Raw genomic sequence first — 6,488 nt, 5'->3', positions numbered from 1 at the left:
TTACGCCTTACTATACTATGTCGTTTTTTTGACTTTTTATGCCTTACTACAGTATGACTTTCTATGCCTTACTATACTATGAAGTTTTTATGACTTTTTTTACTCAGTATATGTCATTTTCATGCCTTATTATACTGTGTTGTTTTTATGCCTTACTATACTATGAATTTTTTGACTTTTTATGCCTTATTTTAACATGTCCTATTTATGCCTTTCTATCGTTGACGTTTTTATGTCTTACTACAGTATGACTTTTTATGCCTTACTATACTATGAAGTTTTTATGAATTTTTTTACTCAGTATATGTCATTTTCATGCCTTATTATATAATGTCGTTTTTCATGACTTACTATACTATGACTTTTGTATGACTTTTTATGCTTCACTATACTATTATTTTTTTATGACTTTTTATGCATTACTATACTATGACGTTTTTATCACTTTTTAATCCTTACTATACTATGACGTTTTCATGAATTTTTAATCCTTAATATACTATGACTTTTTATGCCTAACTATATCTTGACTTTTTATGACTTTTTACGCCTTACTATACTATTTCGTTTTTTTGACTTTTTATGCCTTACTATACTATGTCGTTTTTATGACTTTTTATGCCTTACTACAGTATGACTTTTTATGCCTTACTATACTATGAAGTTTTTATGACTTTTTTTACTCAGTATATGTCATCTTCATTCCTTATTATACTGTGTTGTTTTTATGCCTTACTATACTATGACTTTTTTGACTTTTTATGCCTTATTTTAACATGTCTTATTTATGCCTTTCTATCGTTGATGTTTTTATGACTTTTTATGCCTTATTATATAATGTCATTTTTCATGACTTACTATACTATGACTTTTTATGCTTCACTATATTATTATTTTTTTATGACTTTTTATGCCTTACTATACTATGCAGTTTTTTGACATTTCATGCCTCACTATTTTGTTTTATGACTTATTATACTATGAAGTTCAATGCCTTATTATACTATGATGGTTTTGACATTTTAAAGCCGCACTATAGTATGATAAGTATTTTGAGATTTGACATTTTTTAGAAGTTTCATGCTTTACTATACTATGACATTATTATGAATTTTCTATACATTTCTCTACTATGATGTTTTTATGACTTTCTATACTCACAATAGTGAGATCTAGATGTCACCTTTCATTATGTCACAATAATTTAAACAGAAAATAACAAACATATGAAACATTCATCACATGCTTCTATCACAAACCAGCTTCATTCTGCCGCGTTCATGAACATCTTTGCCTCTGTCCAGCCTCCACAACTTCAGCTCCCCTACAATGTGACCATGAGTCACAAAAAATCAAGACAACATTCTCACTGCAACTTAATGTGACAGTTAAAGGAGAGCAAATGTTCCACAAGGTCAAACTTGATTGAAAATGATTGAAACACCGTTCTATAGGGGACTGATGGCAACCTTTTTTTTAAATTTCTCTTTCTCTCTTTTCTTTTCCTCCAACAAGAACTCCTCCCAGGTCACCTTGATAGTTTCGACTTCTTTTGGCAATTGCCTGAAATATTCAGTTTGCCTCGGGCGGTCTCCAACCCCTTCCCCCATGTCTCTTTTTCTCTGTCACTCATCCCCCAACCTCCTTTCCTAAACTTAATCTCTGCTCCTTCCTTCTTTCCTTCTTTTCATCTCATGTTTTTTCATATTTTTGTGGACCTTCATCCCAAACTCCACCTCCTTCCTCTTCTTCCACACCTCTCTCTTTCTTTTCTCTCCTGTCTTGCTGCTCATTGTATCCAAGAGATCGAGTAGCCGCAGGGTGTTTGTGTGTGTGTGTGTGTGTGTGTGTATGTGTGTGTGTGTTGTGTGTGTGTGTTTCAGGCCGCCGCTCAGGAGGTTATACAGTGGATCCAATGAGCACCTGGAGACCACTAACCATGATCATATCAATAAAAGGACATCTGCTCTACGGCAAAAAAGGCCTGCGTGAAAGGAGAGGAGGAAAAGGAGAGTGTGTGTGAATGGGGGAGGAAAAAGAGGAGGAGGTGAGTGAACAAAGAGGAGAGAGGACGACAGAGGAGGAAAAAGATGAACAAAGGAGAGCAGGAGTAAATTGAGAGAAAGGTGATGGAGAGGAAATTAAAGGAGAGGAGGAGAGAGAAAAAGGGAGAGGGCAGAAAGAGGAGAGGAAATGAAGGAATAAAATAAAAGAGAGAAGGAGGGAGAGTAACTGAAGAAAAATAATAAAGAAAAGAGGAGGATCGAAAAAGAAATGAAGAGTCGAAATAAAAGACAACAAGTTCAATCACAGGAAAGTGAATGAGAGAAAAATAGATGGGAGACAGAAAAGAAAAGCGGCTTGAAAGAAGAGGAGGAGAGGAAATAAGAGAAGATAGGAGCTAAAGGGCAAAGACAGCAGAGAGGAGGAAGAAGAGGAGAAGGACAGAGAAGAGGAGAGAAGGAGAGGAAACAAAATGAGAGAAGACATCAGAGAAGAGCTGAGGAAACAAGAGGAGAGGAGACAAGGAGAGGGGAGACAAGGTGAGGAGAAGAGACAAGGAGAGGAAAGAAAAAAAGAGGGGATAAGGAGAGGAACCAGCTGTGGTGAAAACCTTGTCAGACTGGTGGATGTGTGTGTTGTGTTCAGGTGTCCATCTCCTGCAGGTGTGTTAAACCTACTGCCCCCTGCTGCTGTCAGACGGCATCAATGTACAGTGTATTATCACCTCAGCCAACAGCAGCTAGCAACAGTCAGCTGTCAATCATCTCCTCAGGGATTCTCAGACCTGGCACTTGAACACCACACGGGGTAAAAAAAAAAAAAAGAAGAAAAAGAAAGAAAAGTAATGATAAAGTTTTACTTTCAAAACTTAAAAAGAAAAAAAATTCAGTAAGTTTAAATACAGACTTTAAGTGAGCGTGGAAGTTCAGTGTTGACACAGTTTGAAAAAGTAAAATCTTAAAGCCAATTCATCAAACATTCATGACCAAATGAGCAACAAAGACAAAGTTAATTATCATTTACTGTGAAACGAACCTCAGTTCTTCCGACTTGTTTTTGATTTTGGTTCAGCAGCAGAAAGCTCTGGGGATGTTGACTTTCTGTTTTGCTGAAATTCATCAGTGTCCATGTGAAAACATGAAAACTGCTGATGGGGTCATGAAAGGTTTGGGACTCGACCATCGCTGAAGCGAGTCGCAGCTGCCAGAGGTTTGGAGTTACTCTCCAAAAGAAAACATAATATGAGACTTACTCAATAAATAAAACTAAATTAAAGTAAAAACTTTCCTCAAGGTTGGATTTTTTGTTAGTTTTGCTCTTGTGTTTGTTTGTGAGGAATCACATTAAGACAAAGATGCACTAAAGATGTTTCCTTTGTTTTCAGACTTGTTATTTTAGACTTTGCACTTTTAGACAGAGACAGACTGATGTTTGAGTTTTACCCTCTTTTATTTTATTGCATGTCTGTGTATAGATTGAGAAGAACTTTGGTCACCTTGTTTTGCTGTCTAACCAGTGAACACATCTCTGTTTAGGTATAATAAATGTGTGTGTGTTTTACTGGCTGGTTGTCGGTGTGTGTCAGATATACCTCTGTTTGATTCTCTTCTTTTCCTGATTTAATGAACCAATTTCCCTCATAGATTCAACACATTTCCTCTTTGCTTCTAAGTTTGCCAAAAATAAATTCTTCTCTCACAGAGAAACAGTCATATTTTCTACACATGCTGGCGGATGATGAATTTCTTTTATTTTTTTTGCCAAATCAGATGCTCTGTTTATATTTATCCAGTTGGGAGTCAAACACCTCCGTTATTCTGTATATGATCAATCACAGCTGACAATCAGCCTGCCATCTTTTCATAGCAGTGTGTGTGTGTGTGTGTGTGTGTGGGTTCAGTCCTTTGTGTGCAGCATATCGTCAGTGTGAGGAGATGTTGGAGGCTTTATTGGAATTGGGGGTTGGGAAGGTGCCGTGATTTTATCCTTTAAAGACACAGAGAGACGGAGAGAGAGGAGAGAGAGGAGAGAGAGGAGAGGAGAGAGGGGGGAAGGGGTAAAGATGGCGGTGAAGAAAGGTTGAGGGGGTGGTGGGAGGCCGGCTGGATGGGTTGAAGAGGTGGAGGTGGTGGGGTAGAGGAGCTTTCACTGGAGAGCAGACTGGGGTGTGTGTGTGTGTGTGTGTGTTGGGGGAGGTGGGGCTCAGTGGAAGCCGATGGGGGTATATATTATGTTTTATGGTTGCGAGGGGACGCATAAATCACTGTTTCATTAAACGGCTTCAGTCTCTGAGCGCTGCCCCCTCTCCCAGCAGAAAATCCCTCTTTCTCTCTTTCTTCTCCCTTCCTCCATCCTTCCTTACTTTGTCCTCCAACCATTCTCTGCTCCCGCTTAAAAGTGGCCTCCCATCCTCCTCCATCACTCCATCCATCGCTCCTCCACCATCCACACTGTCTCTCTCCCTCTCTCTCTCCGCGAGCTGCCATCGCCCATCGACTCAGCCTGGACACTAGACAGCTGTGACACAATGAGGTCAAAGGTCAGAGCAACAAACAACAAGAAAACCACAGCCAGTGTCAAGGTTGAAGGGAAAGAGAGACGAAAAACAATGAAGGAGAAACAGCTCTTTATTTAAATAAATAGGAAAAAGAAGCACTACTTGTCGTCTCCACTCAGGTGAGACGCCACGAACCGAAACACTATCTGATATCTTTCTTTTTTTCTTTTCTTTTTTTTTTTTTTGGTAAAAGTCCCATGAATGGTGCACGGCTGGTCTGGAAACTTTTCTTTTTGTTTGTTTGTTTTTTTGGCAACTGAAAACAAAGATTTCTCTACAGTCTACAGATGATACAGAGACAACATCATCTTCAACATATAAAAATACTATGACAAAATCCAACGCATTATAAGCTTATAATATATATTACAATCTGTTAGGCTGTTACTGTGTGTAGATGTATTGCAGTTATTATAATAATAATAATAATAATAATAATAATAAAAGCTACAAATTAATTCTGATTCATGACAAAATTCGGCCTTCATGAAAAAAAATGCTAAAAAAACAAAACAAAAACAAATAAAAACATGTTAAAACTTAATATTACACACTTTTTTATTTTAGTTTCACATCCATATAAATTACATGTCATCATATATAAAAGCTACATTTTCTGTGTGGCATTTGTACGATGCGTTCACTGGCTCTTCTGACAAATGGGAGAGGAAGCGTTTGATCGGGACAAACACACTGCATCATCATGTAATGAAGCTCATTATTAAGGACGGCGTCTTGTTGTTGGAGGAGTCTTATGCTGACAAACAAACAAACAAACAAACAGACAAACAAACAGACACACACACACACACGGTTTTGTACTTCCATACTTGTGAGGACCCTCATATACACAGTGTGTATGTTTTAATACTATTGTCAATACAATTCCTGTGTTTCAGTGCTGATTCTGATGATGCTTTTTAAAAACATACGTTATATATTGATCAATATAAACGTTCTTTTTTTAACTTAACATGGTTTTTCATGTTTTAGCTCAATTATTAAAAATATTTAAATCCCGACTAACCATTATATAAACCACTGGTCCAGACATCCACTGGTTTCCATTCATTTCTGTGCAACATAAAAATTCTATTCGACGAAATCAATCACAGTGAACATCACGTTTACATTCATTTTTAACCAATTGTTGTGAAGTAATTAGAGATATTTCATAATCAAATAACCATTTCAGTTTTTTGTTAGCATACATGTCAACATGTTGCTGATTTCAGCTTCTCTGATGAGAGAATTTGATGATTTTCTTTGTGACATATGACAAACTGATCGGTTTTGGACTGATGAGTGAACAAAAGACATTTGGAGACATCGTCTGGACTGTGGGATGTTACAACGGGTGTTTTCTACTATTTTCTGACATTTTATAGGCAATTAGTCAACCACACGAATGGTGCTAGGCTTTTCAAATCAATCTCAAACTGTATCAACACAAAATCTGACAAAAATAAAGCCAAACGTGATGTTCATTGATTATACAACTCAACAAGTTTGAGTTGCAGCCTACAGAAACCACTTGATGCCTGAGGGTGCGAGAAAAATACATGTTCAACAACCATACCTCAAACTTATATTATACTATTTTATTACTAATATATTGTGTATTTGGAAATGGTGAGAAAAACAGTTTGATTTGATCAGGTGTAGTCCTGTAAACAGAAGCCGCTGTTCTGGAACTTTTCCTCAATGAAACGGTGTAAAACTGGAAACATGATGAAATGATGTGATACGATTTAAACCAGGAAGTATCTGTGAAATACGTCCAGACATTTGATGCTTTAAAATCCTTGACACTCTGCGCTACAAACTGAAAACGTATTTAGTCTTAATCCTCAGTCCGAACCTGAACCTGACTCCCTACACCAAGTCTGGACTGGACAAAATGACCCCAAAATGACCCCCCCCCCCC

This window comes from Seriola lalandi, unplaced genomic scaffold (assembly GCF_002814215.2).
Source record: "Seriola lalandi dorsalis isolate HSWRI2012SDOR001 ecotype SW California unplaced genomic scaffold, Sedor1 jcf7180002051607, whole genome shotgun sequence".
In the NCBI taxonomy this organism is placed as follows: Eukaryota; Metazoa; Chordata; class Actinopteri; order Carangiformes; family Carangidae; genus Seriola; species Seriola lalandi.
The sequence above is the reverse complement of the archived record's forward strand: the minus strand, read 5'-3'. Positions refer to the sequence as shown.